The sequence below is a fragment of the Cebus imitator genome, unplaced genomic scaffold (genome assembly GCF_001604975.1).
Source record: "Cebus imitator isolate Cc_AM_T3 unplaced genomic scaffold, Cebus_imitator-1.0 Scaffold131, whole genome shotgun sequence".
NCBI classification, from domain to species: domain Eukaryota; kingdom Metazoa; phylum Chordata; class Mammalia; order Primates; family Cebidae; genus Cebus; species Cebus imitator.
The window spans coordinates 3,146,884-3,171,070 of record NW_016107446.1 but is presented as its reverse complement, the minus strand read 5'-3'; positions in this window follow the sequence as shown (position 1 = coordinate 3,171,070).

The following is a 24,187-nucleotide window of genomic DNA, read 5'->3' as shown; positions in this document are numbered from 1 at the left end:
TAAAATTCTCCTGAATATTCCTCTGCCTTCAGACACTTAGGAATTCTTTAGGCAAAAAAGAATTCATACCCTTTGGGAGTATAAAGGAAGTAACTCAAAAAGACTTTTTTAAAATAAGAAATTATTTTGAAGCCTCATTTTTCACCTTAAAAATTGAGTTGAATATAATAGTATTTTCTCATACTACATGCTTATCATAGTACTAATTATTTAAAATACTTGCCATTAACTAAAATTTTGACTTTCATAATAAGTTAGATTTCTCCTGTAGTTTCATGTTTGACAAGCCATTGCTGCCAGCACATAGCTGAGTAGTACAGAATTATGCATGCCCCAGATAATAACCAGAAAAGACTGGGAATAGAAGACGGCTATACAGAACAATATATTTTGTAAAGTGCAAGAAATTTCTCTTCACATTTACATCTACCTCCTGACCTCTCCAACAACTGCTGTCCAGCCAAAGGTCCCCAAAGCAAAGCCCCTGTTCTGAGTGTGCTCAGACTGCTACCTTGTCATTAACTCCTTTTGTCTCCCACAATACCAGCCTGCTCAGACTGTCTATTAGATAACAATCTGTCATTCTTTTCTGCTGAGGAGGAAAAATTATTACATTTGGAGTCTGTGATGACTTAGACATTGTCCTGCCACAGCCTCATGGTAAAACATTGAGAATGTCATTTGCTTCTTTGGATTCCACATTTCTTTTTTGTAAAATTAGAGGATGAATTGAGATTAATATCTCAGATCCATTCCAGATATAATTTTATATGGTTCTCTGTGTCTGGCTACTGATGCTTTAGCCTTAAAAATGTCTACAAGCCAGAATGATCGGTTAGGGCTCTCAGGTATGGCAAGGGGAAGACTGGGCTTAATAAGTGTAATGATGGAGAACTGAACAAATGTATATTTATTAGATTTACTAGCTGAATGGAAACAAATAATATAAATATGGGAAAGAATAGTCTCTTTCCAAGGCAAAGCATAAATCCATAGGACATGCTTTCTAACAACACTAGTTTCATTTCCATTTCCACCTTCGCATGAACGGTAATTTCAGATCATCAACTTGGAAGGTGTCCAGGATAAATTTCAAGAAATAGGAAATTCACCTGATTGGTAAACAAGAATATGTTTCTAGGCACTACAGATACGTACTGGCTGGATTACTTGGCAGAAGCTGCCAGTGCAGGTTGCTGAAAATGTGCGTCTCTAAAGAGATAGGAGGGCGAAGGAGGAGGAAACAAACAGCATTCCAAAACTAAAGTCATCATACTGCCTCTGTGCTGAGCCTGTGCTATTTAACTCAGTGGCATGATCTGATCTCAAGTTATATTCCATTACTGAAAGTTTAAAGAATTATTTATGGGAAAAATGATGTAGAAATTAACATACTATTTAATTTGCCACTGAAGTCCTGACCAGAGTCAAAAGATACTGAACATCCCTTTCTTTCGTCTTCTGTTCTCTTTCCTCCATTCCTCATATCTCCTATTTGGGGTCTTGAGAAGATGAGAGGAAAGGAAAGGAAATCTTCTCCCCTGTTCTCTCATCTTCCACTGTGGGTCTAACTGCTCATTGGTACTTCTCCCTTGAAGCATTGCAAAGGGACCCTAAGCTGTGCAACAGCCTCGCTTTCACCTCCAGTCCCTGTTTGTCCTTTGGCTTACTATCACACTGGTTTCCCATGAACTCACTGACAATGGCCTTTGCAGTTGCTGTTTCTTCACCTGGAGATCCCAACCCACCATGTCTTTGTGCTCGCACTTTCCCTGGGTCCTTCTCATCTTTCAGGTCTTAGCTCACAGGTCTTTGGCAACCCAGCAAATGCAGCCCCTGTTGCTTTCTATCACACTTCCCGGTTTTATTTTATTGTTAGCACTGATCCTTGTCTGGAATCATCACATTTATTTTATTTTTCCCCCAGTATCTGTCACTGGAAGAGAAATTACTGATGCTGTTGATTTTGTCCTGATTGACAGCACAGCTCCAGGCCTAGTGTCCAGCCCACAGTAGGAAATGAGTACAAACTCACTGACGTTCTGACTGGTCATCTAGTTGCACTCCCAAAGCCTTTGGTAATTTTCTACCAGTTATAGGGGATTCTAGCATGAAATTCAAAATGCATCATGAAATTCAAAATGCATCATTCTAGTATGAAATTCAAAATGCATCCACATCTTCAGGATTCTTGTCAAGTAAGTTCCCACCGGTGTATCCCTCCGTTAGCCTGGCAGGGCTACTTTTCACTAAAGTAACGGACTCCACAGTGCTGTGTCTGGGCCATTGTTCTTAGTACAGCATTTTGCTGGCAGAAAAGAAAAAAGGAAAAATTTAACCCCCAAAATTCATGAGAAAAAAATCAAGGTTAATCATGACATCTAATCTTTTTTTAGTGTTTATTTACTATGTTCCAAAAATCGTTCTAAGTGTTTCATACTCATTGTTTCAACCCACCAGCACCCTTATAAGGTAGATAATATATACTCGCTTTGCATCTAAAGAAACAGGAGTTTTGAGTAGTTATTTCTTTTTCCTGAATGTCACAGAGTAAGAAAGTGGCCAATGGAAGTGGAAGCTATCTGGCTCTAATATCCACACTTTTAACCATTATCATTATATGTTTAGCAGATTTTAGAGAATACATTATGTTATGTATCTATTATTACTAAAAATTAATTACTTATTTAATGCAACTCTTGAATTTCTACAATGAACAAAACACTGCACTTAGAAATAGGTAATAAATGGATACAGAAGACAGAGTCTTGCTCTTTCCTGTAAACTAGAGAGCAAAACAAAGCCAGCAAGATGACTGATACTGCAGAGTGTATCAGGACTCTTTGGAGGTGCACTAGATGCCAATGGCGTACATAAAGGAGCCACTTTTGTCGATGTGTGTCTGGAAATTCATTGTGAGAAAGATTCCCCTTGACCAGAACTTCACTAAAATGGAGAGAGGAGAGATACAGAGCTAGAGATACTTGACATACAGTTCAATTGGTAGATTGATAGTTAGATAGATAGAGAACAATGGTAGTTCAGAAAATGGAAGGGCTACAGAATTATATACCTGTGGGTCCATACATTGGCAATATTGTATTCATATTAACACTGGAGAAGAATATGGGAGGCAAATCATGCAGTGTCTGGTGGAATAAACCCTGAAATATGAATTGACAGGTGGACGGATGGAGGGAAGGTGATGATGGTTGGGTAAATGGGTAGATAAGTGGGTATAAAGGTACATTGGTAAATGAATGAATGTATGGATATTTTAATTATATATTAATTCATGCATTATTTGTGTGTTTGTGGGGATGGACAACCTTGAACTAGAGAACAACATATCTGAGTTCTATTTGCAATTCTTACACTAAGTATGTGATCTTGGTCAAATCCTTAACCTCCCTGAGCATCAGATACTTTAATTTTAAAGTGAGGAAACTACCATCTATTTATCTCACAAGTTGATTGTGAAAATTAAGTGAGAAACTGTTGAAAATTCTTTGGAAAATGAAATAGTTCTCAAAAATAAGGGATGATGATGATGATGATGGTGATTATGTAGCATCACCACACAGCCGATCTCAGTCAAAAATTCAAATCTGTCTTCCGGGTGTGTTCTGGTGATGCTGTTGCAGCTTAGCAGGCATGCAGCCCTAGAACCCTGGTGCCAGAAATGATCCAGACAGGAATAGCTCCATAGGAATTTGAGCATGTTCATTTGTCCTCCAGTCACCAGAGGCTCTTTGAGGACAGGCTTTGATATGCCTGGACCCCAATTTGGGATTGTCGGGATCTCTGTAACCTGGATATTAATAACATGGTTCAGAAAATGCATTTGTCTATCTGTGTTGATGCAGCTTCTGACTTCCCCTGGTCCTGGCTCCGATTTTGGCTTTTCGGACAGACCTCTGCCTGCCTGTCCAGTTCTGAGCTTTCCTAAGTCAGCCAGCCTCTCTTGGTGAAGAATTATCAATGAGCTCTCACCCACCACTCTTTACCTGAGCAAGGCTCCACTTGGCTTCTTGAATTAGATTATTTGGCCTTCTGCACATGCCTCCTTTATTTATACCAAGTCCACCTGCACAGAGGTCCCACACACAGCTGAGTCCTGGAGTCAGGCTTCATCAGGGTAGACTTATTCCACCTCCCTAGGCAGTGGGTGTTAAGGATGACTTGTAAATTCGTGATGAATGAGGACAACTTATAGCTCGGAGACTTGGATTTCTTTAAACATGATCATATTATATGTGGCCTCAAAACAAAATCAGATCTGAAAATTCAATAAAACTCCACCCCTGTCCCAGGAGGGGTTAGGTAAAGGGAGAAGGGCAATCCACTTAGGCAGTACGTAAGGGCTGTTCTGCTTTTAGCCAGAAAGTGTTGCAGAATTCTAAAACATCTCAGTGATTAATTAGTCATCGTTTCATCCACAGCTCTTAAACCAGTGGACCCCGTATAGCGCCCTGGCTGCTGCTCAGTGAAATATAGCCTGTGACATTTATTACAAGCGTTAACAGTAATTTACCCCTCATTAATCAGAGCAGTCAGCTACAGTACTTTTCAGTCATGCATAGTACTTACTTTACTAGTTGGCTGGAATATTTTATTCATCCATTAGTCTCAGAGGCTCTGCAAACAGCTTGTAAATTTAGACAGGGCCTCGCATCCTGCACAGTGTAGCGCCCTTTTTATGGCTAATTTAAGGCCCATGTTTACATTTGTGCCAGGACTCAGGCTTTCCCACTGATCATGGTTTGAAATATGTGTCCATAAACTCTATTTTTGTATTGGTTCACAAGATGAGAAGGAACATACCATGTTTTCCCCAGCACCGCTCTTTGTGACGTTCTTATTCATAGCTAACTGTGATCATGCTAAAAGCAGTACCAGCATTAACCTTCCTGGCATCAGTCATTCAATTTGATATGCTACAAGAAGACTTCTCTGTATAGTTTGTTTAATTGTATTTTTATTTAAAAATATAACAGGCAGGAAATTGAAGACTTTTAAATTTCATATCATCATGAATGCATGAAAATTTATTTTCTTCATAAATTTATGTTCTCATACATCTTTCCTTATGAACTTAATTGACTTAAACATCAAACAATCAAAATTTAAAACTTTCTATATATAGCTTTAGGTAGAAAATTATTGAGAAAAAAATGAAATATTGTATTATAGAGGACAGTCAGAATTTGGGCCTAAAGGGGTTGCACTTATTGTTACCATCTTATTCTGATGCATGCAGAATTGTTCATTTACTATAACTTAGATTTTCTATTTTATAGAATATTCAATTGCTCCGGGTCCTTGCCAGTCACTCTAATTTAATGTGTGTTAAATTCTGTTTCAGTATTATCCCAGTTTGCCAAAATGCAAACTAAAATAATTTAGTTTGGTTCTGTTGCTCTCCTGATTGGTTCATTTGAATTCCCAATTTTGCTATTTGGAATTTAATCAGGGTAGAGCCTTGAATCCAAGAATATTCCAAAAGCAAGTAAGGATTGGTGACAAGACCTGTGCTAGTGAAAAAGAATTAAGAAAACCCTTTTTTATTTAACAATGAAATGTAACTCTAGCTTTTTTTGCAAGAGCATTATGCAGCAGTTATAGTAAAACAGCTTGGGAAGGGGAGGACTCTTTTTGCCAATAAGAATGTGAGGCATCTTGGAGATTAGTGGCATATAGTGTGCTCTATGATGTGTAGGGGAAATCATATGTGCTGTATTTTTCTCTAGGAGTTTCAAAGTTCACAGTAATATATGGAGCTTAGCAAGTGTTTGTCAACAAACTTTGTCTTTCTCTTTTTTTCCCTTCCCTTGTGTCCTCCCTCCCTGCCTTCCTTCCTTCCTTTTCTCATCCCATTTTTTTTTATTTTTCCAGTTTTCTTTTTGGCACTTGCATACATCATAAGAGGAACAATTGCTTCACAGAACTCAAATTGGGAAATGCCAACTTGGGTGAAAGCGTTAAGAAGTGTTTTCCCTTCTCTAGGAAAATGTAACTATTAAGTAACTCTCTAACTATTCTCTCAGCATCCTGAGAAAAGGTGGATCTTCCACTATGCTACAAGCAACATTTCTGGTGGTAAAAATGACCCCTGATTGGCAAATTGCAGTTAAACACTGAACACCTCGTGGGAAATCGCAGCTTTGCGCTTCCCTGATGCTGGTGACTGCTGCCACTGGGCATGTCTCTTGCAGAGACGCTATTAGGCCTATAGAATTGTTACTAAGGGTTTTGGTTCTTGTGGGTCATGAACCTTCTAAGCTTCGGAAGTCCTTGCAATCTGTCCATGTGAGTCTTTTCCTTCACATGTGAGCCCTCTCCTAAAGAGCCAGAGAAAACAGAGTCCGGATGGCTGAGAGGACTCTTGTGATGACAACTCCCACTGAAGAGGGGGCCTCAGGACTGATATCCTCATGAATAAGCTCAGGTTCCTGTCCTATATCTCTCAGAGTGGAGAGGGGACAATTGTTGCCAATAATAATGTTGGGAGTCCCAAGGGTTTGTTAAACTAAGGGACATGGATGAACCTGGAAACCATCATTCTCAGCAAACTGACAGACGAGCAGAAGATCAAACATTGCATGTTCTCACTCATAGGCGGGTGTTGAACAATGAGAACACATGGACACAGGGAGGGGAGCACTACATACTGGGGTCAGTTGGGGGGAAAGAGGGGAGGGCCCGGGGGGGGGGGGGAGTGGGGGAGAGAGAGCAAGGGGAGAGATGCCAGATGTAGGTGATGGGGAGGAAGGCAGCAAATCACACTGCCACGTGTGTACCTATGCAACAATNCAGCAAATCACACTGCCACGTGTGTACCTATGCAACAATTTTGCATGTTCTTCACATGTACCCCAAAACTTAAAATGCAATAAAATAAATAAATGGGAAAAAAAAAGTCCCATTGGGTGCTGCAGCTGAACTCAAAACCTGATTATTTTACCAACATGAAGAAATGAATTTCAATTCTTACAGCAAAGGGTTTTTTCAAAGAAAATATTTTACAAATCACCTTGGACTGATTACTGAGTCTCTGTTAATATTTTGGACACTTTCTGGTAAGCTATCTCTCTGTTCTGTGATCAGCCTTGATTTTTACAACAATGCTAGGCAAGGTTGTGTCCCTGTCTCTGCTGCATCATTTAACCTCCAGCAGCCTTCTCCGCATTGACACCATTTTCTATTCTTTGGCTCCACCCTGTATTCACATAGAAGGCCGTTAATGAATGGCTTATTTTGATGGTATGAGATATGCAGAGTCAGTTCTTTAACATATCCTGCTATTTTATGACTAAATTCAACAGCTATGACATGAAAAATGATTTGCGTGGGATTGGTGAAAAATGCCACTTGAGCTCCTGTATTGTAAGTTGGAAAATAGAACTTTTTCTTAATGAATTTGGGTGGCATATTACAGAACCTTCAAGAGAAGTATTCTCCAGGCCTGTGGGAGGGAGTAGCAGAAATTTCAAGGCCTTACCTTGAGTTACCTCAAGTTGTGTATCTCTTATCCAAAATGCTTTGGACCAGAAGTGTTTCCGATTTGGGGATTTTTTTTTTTATTTTTGGATTTGAGAATATTTGCATATAAATCATGAGATATTTGGAGGATGGGACCCAAGTCTAAACATGAAATTTGATTGTGCTTCAAATATTTCTTATACACAGAACCTGAAGGTAATTTTATATAATTTTAAAGATAATTTTGTGCATGAAACTAAGTTCTCGTACATTGAACTGAAAGCAAAGGTGTCACTATCTCAGCCAAGCATGTGGGCCATCTGTGGTTGTTTATCATCACCATCCTTCCTGGCTCTGGATTTACCAATAAGCAATCATTTTCTTACACTTATTCATATGTAAGTAGTTAACAGTAAAAAATATGCCAGAAAATAAAACAGTGAAAACTAACGTGTCCAGGGTAACCAAGCAGCACGGTAGCCTCATTGGACACCTGAATCAGCTGTTAAGCAACAGCAACAGAAGAGTGGTAGCTTTCGGTCTCCACCTATGGTGCTGTGTTTTGATTAAAAGGTTACTGTATACTGATTTTTTTTTTTTAGGTGAAAAGAAACATCGGATGTGGTGGAGGGACCCAGGAAATGGGTCTTCTAGGGATGAGGAGGCACTCTCCTCATGAGGGTGCTGGATAAATGGTATGTTGTGTGCCGACACATTGACTGGGACCCATCACCTGAGGGAAGGTGTGAAATTTTCTACTTGTGGTATCGTGTCAGCACTCAAAATGTTTGGATTTGGGAGTGTTTGGAATTTTGGGTTTTCTCATTAGGGATGCTCGAATTGTACTGTCTTATCTCTCCAGAAAATACAGAATCTTAAACCCTCACCAACACCTGATTTTCCTTTCTCACAAAATAGAGATGTATTTTCAAGTGTTTTAAACAAGAAGCTGTACACGGAGATTCTGGGCAGAAGACATGGAGATATGTGAATTTGACTAGTTCCCCTGAAGAAGACAAATCATGTAACAAGACACAAAATATTTCATTAAAGAACATTCTAGGTTCAGGGAGATTGTTCCCATTCCCCTAGGTGCCTACAGCCTTTTGACACCCTTATTTAGGAATGATTGGAGTTTGTGCAAATGCAGAACACTATTGAAGAGATGACCTGTAATAAGTCTCCATGTCATCCTCCATTTTGCCATCAGAAATTTTATTGATATTTAATCATCATGCTGCTCCAAAAATAAATATTCACTGAACATTTCCAGTGTTGTAAGAATTCATGAATAGTCTTCTGATAGCCACAGAGCTGGATTTTTGATTCCTTGGATTTTCGACCAGTTATTATTTTCCTGTTTGTTATGTAAATTATGAAAGAGTGTATAAACAAAAGTCTAAACATTTTGCCTGACATACTAAGCTGAAATTCTTTCAGAACTTGCTTCATAATAAAACCTTCCATGTGGCTCAGGAGCAAGTAAATTAATCTCACTGTTAAATCCAGACTTGAGATTAGCTCAGGTTTTGTGCGTTTGCTCTCCCAAGTGAAATAAGCCCAAGGCTCTTTAATTGCTGTTGACAACAGTTTCTTAAGGAACTGGAAAAAAGCAAAAATATATCCACGATGGCATTAATAACTGTAGAATAACTCTGTATTTCTAGCTTTTGCAGATAAGGCATATAAAATATATATTTTACCAGAAAGATTATTATTTGGATACAATTTCAAGACATTTTGGTTCTGCCCAGCATCAGCCTGAGTCCTATTACTGAACTGTATTGTTATTCTCAAGGGTTTGACATTCTTTCAATTTTAAACCAGACTTCTTGTCCTAAGGTATAATATTGTTTTAAAAACGAGAGGGCGAAGGAAGAAATAGAAACCCTTGGAATTCCCATGTTAATAACCTGTGTTCTGAAAAAGGCTCTCATTCCATGTTTTTGTTACTGCTATTAATTATGCCCATATGTCTGTGTTTTTCCCACCAATTTGGTATAATCTATGTTCTGCAGTGTCTGACTCTGTGGATGGAAAGATGTAATGCATAGATGAATTAGTTATTTAACAAAACAACTAAAAGTCATGCCTGATTTACTCTCAATCCTCATATTTTTCCCTTTGAGGAATATCAATTTATATATTTCCAAGTCTCAAGAAATAAAGTGAAATATGCTATAATATCATTTACCAGGTGTGCATCAGCTTACAAATCTAAAATTCTAAAAATTACTGGCAATTAAGATTATGCCTACTATACTTTTTTTTTTTAATGAGACAGAATCTCACTTTGTCACCCAAGCTGAAGCGCAATGGCGTGATCTTGGCTCACTGCAACCTTCACCTGCCAGGTTCAAGCAATTCTCCTGCCTCAGCCTCCTGAGTAGCTAGGATTACAGGCACCACCACACATGGCTAATTTTTGTATTTTTAGTAGAGACGGGGTTTCACCATGTTGGTCAGGCTGACATCAAACTCTTGAACTTGTGATCCTCCTGCCTCACCGCCCCCCCCGCCCCAAGTGGCTGGGATTACAGGCACATGCCACAACACCCAGCTAGTTTTTGTATTTTTAGTAGAGATGGGGTTTCGCCATGTTGGCCAGGCTGGTCTAGAACCCCAGACCTCATGTGGCCCGCCTGCCTCAGCCTCCCAAAGTGCTAAGATTACAGGTGTGAGGCAATGTGCCCAGACTCATGCATGTTATACTTTTAACTATGCTTCATTGTTTCAAAAAAATCCAGTTTTATCCTTATTCAATATGTTTTCTAACCATCAATTTCTATCCTTACTCTACTGGACACCATTGTCACTTCCATCTCATCCCCAGTTTATGCTCCTGGGTATCCTGCTGCCATTTTCTGTTCCCCTCTTTCCTGGCCTCATGTGTTCATTTGCCGTTTCCATGCCATGTATTACTGAAACCAGTGATGGCATAAATCATGGCTTCCCTCAGAGATATTTTTATTTTCCATTGCTTTAGCCCTAAATAAATGATTTTATCACTTTTTAAGATTCATGAACTAATACATCATTCAATGGTCAAATATTTATTAAATTTTATTTTGAGTTCAGTACTTTGCTAGAATGCTATAAGTATATAATAATACTTTATCTTCCCTATTCTATTTGCTTTTATACCTCCTGGTGCTATTTATTTGTGTATATTATAAGTGCCTACAATTTTATAGGTTATATACTAAAATATTGTGGTATACACTTCACCCTTAACTCTAAACTTTATAGCCTTCTAAATCTTCTAAGGTTTTCTTTCTACATGTGCAGCTACTACTATTACAGACATTCCCCATTCTCTTTTGTTTTCTGGCCATATGCAAGGTATCATTTCCTGTCATTTCTACCTGCATGTGACCTTTGGTCTTTGGTCATTAATCATCTTCTGTCTGGAACTTCTAAAACACTTCTGTTTTGACAGTGCTGTTGCTTTACAATTTGATTCCATGTCCAATTATCCTATTCTAATTTTTCTTATGCTTCTACTGCTGTCACACTTGAAATAGAATTGGAAGAATTAGTCAAGAAATAAAACATGCCCACGTGTGTGAGTATCTGTGCAAGTGTGTGAGGGACTGGAAGCTCATGAATAAGTGTGATCTGATCTGGCCAGCGTTATACATTCCTTAGAGATTCCAGATATGTATGTCTGTGGTTTAGTAAAAACTTTTGCATTTATACACCATTTAATTTAAGAATTGTTTATTGAGAACAGAGGATGTATATGCTAAGAACTCTATGAGGCACTCCCTGAGATAATCATGTAAATCCTATCACTGCTTAGTAACAGGGAACAACTTCACATATGTGCAATCTCCAAAGGAAACTTCATAAACCTTCAAATGCATTTTGATATTTAATAATATATGATGGTAATATTTATGTACAATGTATCATTTTAGCCATTTTAAGTGGAAAATTCAGGAGCATTAATGACGTTTATAATGTTGTACACACATTACCACTGTTCTCAAATCTTTTTCATCATCTCCAACAAAATCTCTGTACACATTAAATAAAAATCTCTATCTTTTTACCAACAATGTCATTTTTCATATATAATTTCCTGATCTTTTCTTATTTGTTTGTCAATGTTTTTCATTAGCTCTGTAGTAATATTTAGTACGTCTCATATCTGGGCTTCCTCAGGGATGGTTTCTGTAATTTATTGGAATCATAAATAACAATTTATTGTGTTCCTTTGAATGAGCTATGGCTTTGTTTCTTTGTATGTTTGCTGATATTTTGCTGAAAACTGGACTTTTGAATATTACACTGTAGCAACCTTGTTAATCACATACTCTCCTTTCCTTTGATTTTCCTATTTTTTTCCTGATTGTTGACAGCAATAGTAGTCCATACATTCAGCAACTTTTAAAAATTATTTTTGCAAAGATTGTGTTCTTTATCACGTGCAGTCGCTGTAATCTTTGTCCTCTAACTTGTGTTCAGTTAGTTTTAGCAGATTTCCTTGAACAGGAGAAAGACAGAGAGAGAAATAGAAATAGAGAGAGAGAGAGCACAAAACAGAACACACACACAAGAAACAAACAAACATCACCCACAGTCTTTGCAGATCATCCCTGTGCTGGGTAATTTTTTTAACACTTAGGAGTTGTGCACTGAGCTGAGAGATGAGTGTGATCTGAAAGCTGAGGTTCTTCTCAGGGCCTCTTTGAGTGTGTGCATGGCTTTCTAAAGTTTCTCTTACACAACCTACTTTTGAATGCACAAATTTTTCAAAGAAACTCTACCGTCACTGTTCCTTTGGGGCCTCTATTGCATGTCTCCAGCTAATCTTTTGCTTCAGGCATCAGTGGGTTGTTAGTGTGGCTTATAGTGTTTTTTAAAGCAATGCCTACAGCTTTTCAGGCCTCAGTAAATTCTAGGTTATGTGACACAGAGAGGAGCACCCTGTGTCTGTCCTTCAGGTAGACCCTGGGCAAGTTAGAACAGGCATATACAAAAATTTGCTAATAAACTCTGCTCTGCTCTACTCTTTCCAGAACCAGGCACCGTGGCCCTAACTAGGAATCTGGCCTTCTGTTTTCCTGAATGCTGCCAAGTCAAGGAAGGGAGTGGAGCAAGGACAAGTAAAAATGTCATAAAGCTTTCCTATCATGTTTAAGTGGTCTTTTTGCTGGCTCAGCAACACCTTGGTTGCTATAAGCCTTTGAAAGTTTTCTAGAGCTCTTTGAAAGCATTTCCTGACCAGTTATGTTGGCTTTTGATGTTTGATATTTCTGTAGCTGGACAGGAGCTTGAAGTTGCCTGTCTGAAAATTTGCTGATGCCATTCCTTTCACCCCTGTCCCCTGAGTTATACATATTTTTTACATGCTGAGGTATAGATACCATCTTCAGAAAATTAGATTCTGTTGGTTTGAAAGTTAAGGTGGGCTTAAGTGTTACAACAAATAGGCCCCCTCAATTTTATGGTTTAGTGAAAGAAAATCTTATTCCTGAAACAGTCAAAGAGTCTAGATCAGAGGTGGAGCTCTCCACATGGAAATTCACAAATGCTGGCTCTTTCCTGTGTCGTCATGGGGCTACTTCACCCCCTGGGGCAGTGCTGCCCAAGATAACTTTCTGCAGTGGTGGAAATCTATGTCTATGATGTCCAATACAGTAGCCACTCATCGCAGGTGACACTTGAGTGACTGAAGAATATCTGGTGTGATTGAGGAACCAAATTTTTACTTTGGTTTAAATTTAATTCACTTAAATTACACGGCCGCATGTAGCCAGTAGTCACTGTTTTGGACTGTTTTGGACAGCATGGATCGAAGGCCCTTAAATCACCAGCATGGTCAAGGCTGGATTGCTATGTCTAGGCTTTAGTCAGATTGCTTTGTGAAGCCATCGGGCATATGCAGTGAGAGGCGGCACACATCACTTCTGCTCAGGTTCCACTAACTCGCTTGGCTCACCAAGTTGCAAAGGAGGCTGGGAAGTATTTTCCCTTGCTGTTCATCCGTATATTCACTATAACGACTTTGGAAATGGAGCAGGAGGGAACTTTTTGCACAACTAGCAGGCTTGATCACAGTTGCTCTGGTATAGATCCCAACCATGATTTTTTTTAAAATCTTCCAAAATGATTCAGGTGTTCAATTGTGTGGGCAACTAATGTGCCTTTGTTTATTACCTGCTAAACTGGGATAATGACACCTACCTCATGGGGTTGTTGTAAGGAATTGCTCTTATAGAAGTCACATAGCGAACTGTCAGCTGTTCAACGAATTGCAGCTATTCATTTTCCATTATTGTTGTTGCTTATTGTAGTTTCTCAAAAATGGAAAGCTTGTTCCTCTATTTCTCTGTTAGACATTAATATAGTTTTTAAAATCGCATATTTTCTAGATGTTTTATCTTTACCAAATTTTCATCACATATTCTGATCCTTCTTTCTTTTTACTTTACTATTATTATTTTAAAGATAGAGTATTACTGTCACCCAGGCTGGAGTGCAGGGGTACAATCATGGCTCATGGCCATTGCAAAATTCTTGGCCTCAGTGAACCTCCTGCTTCAGCCTCCCAAATAGCTGAGACTACAGGCACATGCCCAGCTTTTTCTTTTTTTCTTTATTTTTCTATATTTATCATTTTTCTTGGTAGACATGGAGGTCTCACTGTGTTTCCCAGGCTAACTCAAACTCCTGGCCTCAAGCAATCCTGCCTTAGCCTCCCCAAATTCTGGGATTACAGGTGTAAGCCACTATATCCTGACAATTTTTACTTTATTTTTTCCCCAATTAAAATGAAATAAAAGACAAAACAGAGAATTCTACTGTGTCTGAATATTGAGAAGACAAAATCCAATATCTCTAGGCTCTGGGAATACCTATATGAAGACTATATGGATTTTGCTGTAAGTGATGCATAGTCCTAAATGGGGAGATTGACATTATCTGATAACCATGCTACAAAATGATGGTGCTATATTTAATGTATGTGCAAAGGACCGTAGGTGGATAGGACTGGGGAGAGAACATTGCTTTCCTGGGTTGATTGACTTTACAAAGGAGATGACATTTGAGTAGGATCCAGATGGATGAAATGTCTTGCCAGGCAGAGAAATAAAAAAGAAAAAGATATTTGAATTCCTATAGCTCTCAGTAGAGTAGCATGTTCTGCTTGTAGTAGATGCTTAAAATTCTGTCTTGATAATTAGTGAAGGGATTTCAAAATATCGTATATAACAAGCTGCTTAACAACCTAGGCTCTAAAACACATGTGATCCCTATTCAGGCTTCAGAAAAAAAATCTCTGTGGCACTAGCGAGGCCTCATTTTAGCACTTCTGAATATTCTCTCTCAGCAGTTTCTAAACATGTCTGCATCCAATTGGATGCTGAAAGAATGTTAACCCTCAGCAGAATGAATTTGCCACTAGGTAGAGCTGCAGACACCTAGTCACTTTACACCTCCGGACTGACAACAAAGAACAACTGGGAGAGCAGAATTCCAGAATCCAATAGAATGACATTAAAGGCCCTGCTTTTAATGCCAACCTATTTTCCACAAGCCAAATAACAGAGCATTTGAGCGACGGTTTCCGGAAGCTTGCTGGTGTAACAGCTAGGTTAGGGTATATTGTAGAAAACAACTCAATGCAACTTATAAAAACTGATTTTCTTCAAAACTAGAGAATTTTTTTTTTCTTTTCATCTTTCTTCTCTAGCTACTCAAACAAAATCCAAGAATGGGCATTATTGGCCCTTGTTTTCTAAGGTCAATAATTTCTAAGGTCTAATTTTCCCTGTGGCTTCTTTTTGTCAAACGGAATATTAGACCTCCTAGCTTTTATTGCACTAGGGCTTTTGTTTTCTTTTCTTTTTTTTTTTTTAATCTTTAAAGTTTATGTTTTCTCATTCTGGAGATAGAATTATACCCTTAACCATCATCTTAACAATTTACTGTTAAACACCTACATACAGTATATACATATATGCTATATATAGTATGTAATTATTACATCTCTAATTTTAACAATTAAGGCTGTATTTCAGCCTTTAGCTCATAAATAGTATGTCCATCTTTTCGCAAGTGTTATTCAAAGTTGAAATTATTATTTGGTTTTATAATTGAGAGTAACTGAATCTTACATTTCATCGAAGTTAATCTGCAAATACTGGTTATTTCCTTTTCCACTAGACTCACAAGTATTTTGTGGGCTGATACTTTTTCTCCCTTGTTTCTCTGAGATAATCAGCTCAGAAATCAGACTTTTTGGGTTTGCTTCCTGCTTTGCCACTTCCTAGTTTCAAGACTTTGAATAATTTTTTTAGCCATTTTGTGCATCTTTTAAAAATATAATAGCAGCAACTATTATATGGCTTTTGTGGGAATTAAAATAAATTAATAAATACACAATATTTAATATAACCCCTGACACCTAGTAAGCACTGTTGTTTTAGCTGTTGTTTTGTGATGATTATCCTAGACTTCTAAATTCTTGTCAACATAATCCAGGGAGGTGGTTTATCTGGTAAAGACTGACAATCACATTATGACTACTACTTATGGCACCCCCTGCTTCTAATGGCTGAAGCCAATACACAAATACTTAGTTATAAGCTTTTTAACCTGTATCATTAAAGGCATATGATAGTTAATTGTATGTGTATACTTGGTTGGCCTATGGTGCTGAGTTGTTCAGTCATATTCCAGTCTGGATGCTCTATGAAGGAATTTTAAAAATGTGATTCTTCTTAAATCAACAGACTCTGAGTAAAGCAGATTACTCTCCATAATATGGATGAACTTCATCCAATCACTTGAAGGCATTAAGGGCAACAACTGAGCTTTCTCAAAGAAGAAGCTATTCTGTCTCATGATTGTAACCCTGTTTGAGTCTCCAGTCTGTCTGGCTTTCCTTGTGAATTTCAGAATCAACATTGCAACATAAACTCTCCTCTGAATTTCCAGCCTGCCCACTTGTCCTATAAATTTAGCATTTACAAGGCCCCCAAATCACATAAACCACAAATAAGCCAATATGCAAATACTCATATATAAAATATATATATATGTATATACATACATTCATATATGTGTGTGTATATATGAATGTATGTATATATATATTACACATGAGCATTTATGTGTGTGTGTATATATATACACACATGTATGAATGTATGCGTGGTGTGTGTGTATATATCTACATATGTATATTCATTTTATTGGGTCTAGTTTTATGGAGAACCCTGACTAATCAGATTTTGGTACTGAAAGTTATTCAGGGAGAATGGAAACTTAAAGACGATTTCTTTAAATTGGTTTCAGGGTTTTAAGAATTAGTAGTAAAAAGAGCATTGATAATCCATAGCATGATTTTGCAGCAGATATACCCAAAATATCACCATTGAATACTCTAATCAAAAACTTACAAGAAGCCAGGTCTTGGTGATCATGTATGTGATATCCCAGAACATTTTTGTTGAACTAATAAGCATGATGAATGAGATTGGCTGGTTGTTCCTAATGTCAATGGACAAAGTGGAGAAACAAAAGGATAAGCTCAGGGACATAAATTCTCAGATCAAGAGCTGCATATACACCATGGAATACTATGCAGCCATAAAAATGGATGAGTTCATGTCCTTTGCAGGGAAATGGATGAAGCTGAAAACCATCATTCTCAGCAATCTAAGACAAGAACAGAAAACCAAACACCGCATGTTCTCACTCATAAGTGGGAGTTGAATAATGAGAACACATGGACATAGGGAGGGGAACATCACACACCGGGGCCTTTCTGGGGTGAGGGGTTAGGGGAGGGATAGCATTAGGAGAGACACCTAATGTAGATGATGGGGTGGTGGATGCAGCAAACCACCATGGCATATGTATACCTATGCAACAAACCTGCACATTCTGCCCATGTATTCCGGAATTTAAAGTATAATTTTAAAAAATTGAAAGTCTCCATGTTTTCCCTGAAAGAAATCTTATGTTCTGTAGCAGCAGAGCTGAAATTGCTGCTGAAAACCAAGCCAAAGTCTTTTCCTCCAAGTGGCTGACTTACAACACTAAATGAATTTCCCAATCATGTCGGATGTCTGCTTTAAAGTGAAAGCATATATTGGGAAGAAATGAGAGCCTGAAATTTGGAATGGGGACATATAAAAAAACTCTGATTAAGGTGGGGACACTGAACTCCTAAAATTAGAGTATAATTTTTTTCCCAGTAGAAGCAGCCCTTACACCCTGTCTGTGGAGGCTCACCCTGCTTTACCCAAGAAACCTGTAATGGTTTCCCCTGAGGCATTAACCTTTCAAAATACTACTGATTCTTTTCACTTCTACCTCCCTTCTTTACTTCTAGACCCATAACTAGATTCAACTATGAAGTATGAACCATGAACAGATATGTAACACTCCAAAAGAGTTACATTATTGTTCAGTTCATACAAACAAAATCCATGGTAAACATGTAAGCATGGATATAAGGGTGTGGTATGCTGGAAGAAACATAAATCAGATCAGGTCAAATGTATTGACACGGGCCTACTAAGCAGAAATTCTAGATTTACTCTTGTAGCTCAAGGGGTTAGGAAAGGTCCCAATTGTTTAATTAGTTTGCTGAAACAAGAACCAAAATGTGGCCTGCATTAAGTGAAGCTGAATGCCAGAGAGGCCTTGGTATACCATAGAGGAAGGTACCAAAAGGCTTAGGGAGACTGGAATGCTAGAGAGGACTTATTGTGTGAGACCTGCTCACCCACCCTGGGAGAGATGGCAGGACACATCCTTTCTTGGGGCTGTAAGTTACCCTTGGAAGGAGGTCCTCAGTGTCCCTAAAGGACCCCATGCATCTTCTCTGATCCCTTTGGTTCTATTTTTCTGTAAACCCTTGACTAATACAGCACATAATTAAATTTAGTCCTAATGACAATGAACTCAAGAGAAAAGATCTGGAGACACAGATTTGTGTTTGAGGCTCAGTTTTGTCGCTACTGACTCTGTGAACCTTAATACGTCCTCCTTACTGTGCCCCAGATGTGTTCTCATCTGCACATTGAAGATGAAAATGTATGGCTGGCATGGTTCTACGGAGCAAATGGAAAAGATATGCTAAGTAACCTGGGAAGTGCTCTTAATGAATGCAGTTAAGTTCAGGAAAACTGCCTATTTCACCTTACTTGAACATTAATATCTAATTCTCATTTCATGATGTTCATGTTGGGTCATTCCAATGGGCTTTTGAAGTATTTTATGGATTTATAATTCAATAATTATATGTTGGGCAATCATTTAAACAAACAGAATCATGGTCTAGGCCAACAATACAACAGAAATATAATGAGAGCTACATTTAAAAAGTGAAAAGAAACTGGTAAAATTAATTCAAATAGTATAGTTACTTAACCCAATGTCTCCAAAATATGACCGATTCAAAACTAATAATATAAGATGGTATTAATGAGATACTTTAGATTATTTTTAATAAGATCTTCACAAAATCCAGTGATAATTTTTATTTATGGTAGATCTTAATTTGGATGAGCTTCATTTCATATGCTCAATAGTTACATGGTGGCTCCTGTGCTGGCCAGTGGTTAGGTGTAGGCTATTCCAGTGGAAAATCCCATTCTCCCTCACTCTGCACCAGTGTACACCACTTGCCATTTAGGACAAATAAGATATAAATGTGGTTCCAAATTTCACAGAAAATTACTAATTGTTTGTCCTATCTTGAGGGGCACCAAGGGACTATATTCAAATATTACTGTTGCTTTTATCACTTCTGAGTTAGAAGGAAAGAGAGGCACATTTCTTTCCCTTTCTTTCTTCCCCAAATTACATATTGGACTTATCAATCCTCTACATCACTTGCTTAAATAATTGTGTCACTCCCTTTTAAAAATACTGCAATTGTTATGAAATAGTCGATTAAACTGTACTTTGATTTTAGATTTAACATGCAGCCTAGAGAATAATTCTTGTGTAATGGCCTCTTTTTCTAATCGTATGCTTTCAGTTGCAAAAAACAGCTATGCAATATCTGTGCCATCACACATAAGTGACTATAATCACTGTTGATGATGGTGTTGAAGTTCATCAAATGGAAAAGTAATCTTTGCATGTCCAAGTTTAGCAAAGAACTATTTATGAAGAATGATGCAGTATTAGGACAGTGCAGAAACTATCAATAACAAGAACTTTCCCTCAGGCATTGATAACTGAAGTTAGGTAGCTGACAGTGTCCTCACTGTTTCTGAGCTTTCTTAAAGAGCTCAAGACCATAGCCAAAAGATATGTAAGCATACAATTTTTTATTTAGCTTTATTCGTGAAAGTGATTTGGAACTAAGGGGACAAAGGTAGTCAATATAGTGCTAGGACTTAACTGGAAAGAACCAAAGAAAAACCAGCCATTTCCTAATTAATGGTTTACATACCAAGTGTTTTGATAAGTATTTACTATGTGTAAGCCAGCATTCCACAAAGGGAAAACGGAAGTTAGAAAAATATGACGTAATAACATTGTTCATGAAACCTAAAATTGCATAAGGTTAAAAAGAATTGACACAAATAACTACAGTGCAAATAACTGCAGCACAAAGCACTGCAAGAACTGTGTCAATAAGAACTAGGTTGTTCAGAGGAAGAAAACATCACTGCGTGACATTGTAACACATTTTGAGGGGACTTCGAAAATGAGGGGTCATGTGAAATGGATTGTTTAAAAAGGGCAGAAGTAAGGAGGAGGAAGAAGGATGTGAAGAAAATTGAATGTGAGGATGAGTTGGAGGAGAGGTTTCACCTATCCTAATTTTCAGGAAGTCTTAACACTCTTGTTGAGACAGGGTCTCACTGTCACCCAGGATGGAATGCAGTGGACTGTTCATGGCTCACTGTAGTGTCATGTCATTCAGGATAGGGTGCAGTGGTCTATTCATGGCTCACTGTAGCCTCAACCCTCCCAGTAGCTGGGACCGCAGGTGTGCACCATACTCAATTAATTTTTTTTTTTTTTTTTTGGTAGAGACAGGGTTTTGCTATATTGCCAAGCCTGGTGTCAAACTCCTGGGCTTGAGGGATCTGCTTGCCTTAGCCTCCCAAAAAGTACTGGGATTACAGAAATGAACCACCAGGCCCAGCCAGCAATCTTCAATAAAATGCTTTCCATAACTGTTTGACATGTATTGAATTTATGGCATATAACACATTTTATTCTTTTGAAGAAAACCTTGGCTCCTTTTTGTAGAAAGCATAAATAATAAAAAAAATCAGAGGGGCAAAAATTGGATAACAGAAATTTCTCCTTAATTTGAGTAATGTGTTTACCTAGAAGAGTAGGTTTATAAGTGAATTAAAAAGTAGAGTGGGGTGTTTGAATACCAGGCTAGGAGATTTGAGCCTCATGTGGCAGACTAAGTAAGACTGCGGCTCCAGGCAGGTAGGTGGCTTTGGGAGGCTTGTTTTGTGCCACAATCAGATAGTGATTTGGGAAAATTGTACCTAGCAGTGGCATCCATAATAAAGAAGACGATTGGCAGCAAGATTATTAACAGTCTACTTCAGTGGATAAGAATAAATAAATAGGGACCTGGACTAAGGTGATAACAATAGGAAGAGAAGAAACAAGGGCACAGAGGAGGACTGTGAAGGAAAATGTGATGTACAAATGCGAGCTTGAGGGGGTGCTATGGTGGTCTCAGAGTGGGGTCATGCTGGCAGGATCACACTCTTCCGTAACTGTCACGGCCCCTGCCGCTACCCAAAGAGATTTTTTTTTTTTGCTTTTTTGTGTTTAATTTCTCATGGCTTCCCCTAAAGCAAGAGAGAGGTGACTGAGGCTTCAAGCCAGGAGACGGAAACGCCAATAAGAAATACAAGAGTCTTCAAACCCATCACGTACACTCAGCCCTGGTATCCCTAGAACAATGGTTTCAGGAGCACCCTGCTGATACCAAAATCCAAGGGTGCTCAAATACCTGATATGAAATGGTGTCATATTTGCATACGACCTATGCGTATCCTTTTGCATACTTTAGATTACTTATAAAACCTAGTACAGTGTTCATGCTAAGTAGTTATTGTGCTATACTGTTTAGGAAATAACAGGAAAAAAAGTCTAAACAGGCTCAGTACACACACAACCATCCATTTTTTTTCCCATTTATTTATTTTATTGCATTTTAGGTTTTGGGGTACATGTGAAGAACATGCAAGATTATTGCATAGGTACACATGTGGCAGTGTGATTTGCTGCCTTCCTCCCCATCACCTACATCTGGCATCTCTCCCCTTGCTATCTCTCCCCAGCTCCCCAACCCCCACCGTCCCTCCCCTATTTCCCCCAACTGACCCCAGTGTGTAGTGCTCCCCTCCCTGCGTCCATGTGTTCTCATTGTTTAACACCCGCCTATGAGTGAGAACATACGGTGTTTGATCTTCTGCTCTTCTATCAGTTTGCCGAGAATGATGGTTTCCAGGTTCATCCATGTCCCTACAAAGGACACAAACTCATCGTTTTTGATGGCTGCATAATATTCCATGACAACCATCCATTTTTAAAAAATATTTTCACTCCATGAAATTCATGAACACAGAACCCGTGGACACAGAAGATCCACTATGTATTGAAATTAGGATGCTCAAAACTACTCAGAAGGAAGGTTATTTGCCAACACAAGAAGAGAAACTTTCAAAACTCAAAGTGAATTTTTAAGTAAAATTCGTGCTATGCTGGCAATAAATATTTAGTGAATCTGAGCTCACTTTCAGTGTGTTTATCAAAGTGGAATTTGGCAAATGAAACAGATTCAGTACACCTAAATGCATTTCCTTATTTTTTCCTAACTGTTCCTGGTTAAAATTTTTACTCTATAAATTTTTGGAATGTGCGAAGCCAACTTTGTATCTCGCTAAAGGTAATCCCAAAATAACATTTATATGTTTAAGGTAAATTAAGTATTGCCTTAAACAAGGAATTTGTGTTTTTTAATCTGTGAACATATTGCTATGATGATGGTTAGGGTACCCAAAGTGGCACTCCAAATCTCCGAATAGATATCATAAGATGAAAGAGGGTTGATGTTAGCCCAAGCCTGGGTTCCTGAGTCCTGAGTCCTAAACTTAAATCTCTCTTGACCCTTCATAGAAAGTCTATAAGCTCTAAGATCAGTACACCTCTAGAGGACACAGGAGTTGATTCAGAACCATGCGAAACATCCTCTGTGAAATGGCAAGTTCTAAGAGAGAAAATCTTTTAATAGCAAATGTATCAAGTATGTGAGAACTCACAGCGTCTCTGGCTGTAGTCATTTCACTGATAATCTGGAGCAGGCTATAAGGGCAGCAGAACAGCTGATAGGAGTGGGCAGTTCTTGACTATCTGTTCCCAGCGTAGGGTGGGTATGAAGTGCCTTCTGCATTTTCCTTCAGAGGAGTTTCTAGGGTATTTTTCTTTGAGCTCAGACTGAGATCTTGGCTTGGATATAGTCTAGGAAGTAAGGAAAATAACAAAGGATTCTACTCGACAGAATAGCATTCATGCTTAGGAAGTAACCAGGACTGCTGGCTAAGCAGTGATGTTTATGTAAGCAGGAGGTAGCTGTACTGGTTGTTCTGTTTGTCTTTCTGTCTGTCTGTTCTTGACTCTGTTTTCCCTGCTCTGTGCCCTGGGAGACTGAGCCTTGCCCACCCTGTCGCTCAGGCTCTCCTGCTAATTGGTGACTGGGGATCAGGAGGCAGGAGAAGAGTGAGCAGGAGAAGCAGGGGACTCTTTCCCCATAAAGCCCTCTGCATTGATCCAGTCTCTTCCAGGAGCTGGGCCTTCCTTGGCTATAGCTGCTGCTGGGCAGCATTTACTCTCAGCTCCAGTTCTCACTGGGCTCCAGGGGCACTGTCACCTCCTCCTGGTGCTTCGGCCCAAGGGACAGTAATTTCTGGACTCCAGTTCCTCAGCATCCTTTGTTTCTTCTTGAACCTAAACACACTTCTATCACTAGTGGTTTCATTAGCTTCTTTTCATGTTAGCCTTCTAGGATGAATTCTATGTGCACTGGGCACAGATGATTTTATGGATCAAGGGTACTACTCAGTCTCTGTCCTGAAGCAGCCCAGCGAAGAGAACTTTGGAATTCTCACATGAATGTTCCTCTCCCTAACTCCTAAATGAAAGATATTCTTTCATGCTTAAGCAAAGTTACTCCGACCTGTGTCATGAAAGAGTAGAAAGGGAGTAAGTTAGAGAAAGAAGGAAGGTGCTGGATTGCAGTTTGACTTTTGAAGCAAAATACTTTGGAACAGTATCAGGGTATCGTAGGAGTGAGTGGGCAAAGAAAGGAATGTTTTTAAGGCTTTTTGTAGACTCTGAAGCTAGACACTCTATATGAATTTTTAGAAAACCACACATGGGTTTTCACTTATTTATGTTGTTGATTTGTTTCTTTTTTTGAACCATGCTTATATTACATGTGTTCTGAATATATAAGTGTTTCATTTGGGATAATGACATCTTTCTCCTTCTATAGAAGCATAGCTTTTTCTGAATAAAATTAGGTTCCTCAAAGCCCCTCCCTCATCAACTCTGTATCCAGAAGTCCCCAGTGAAAAGATTCTATACTTGTTGTGGCTGTAGCAACTTACATGTCCTTATCCCAACCCTTTCCAAATAAAGCATATGATGGTGCAGTGGATCTGCTGTATTCCGGAGTAGTTCATGGGCT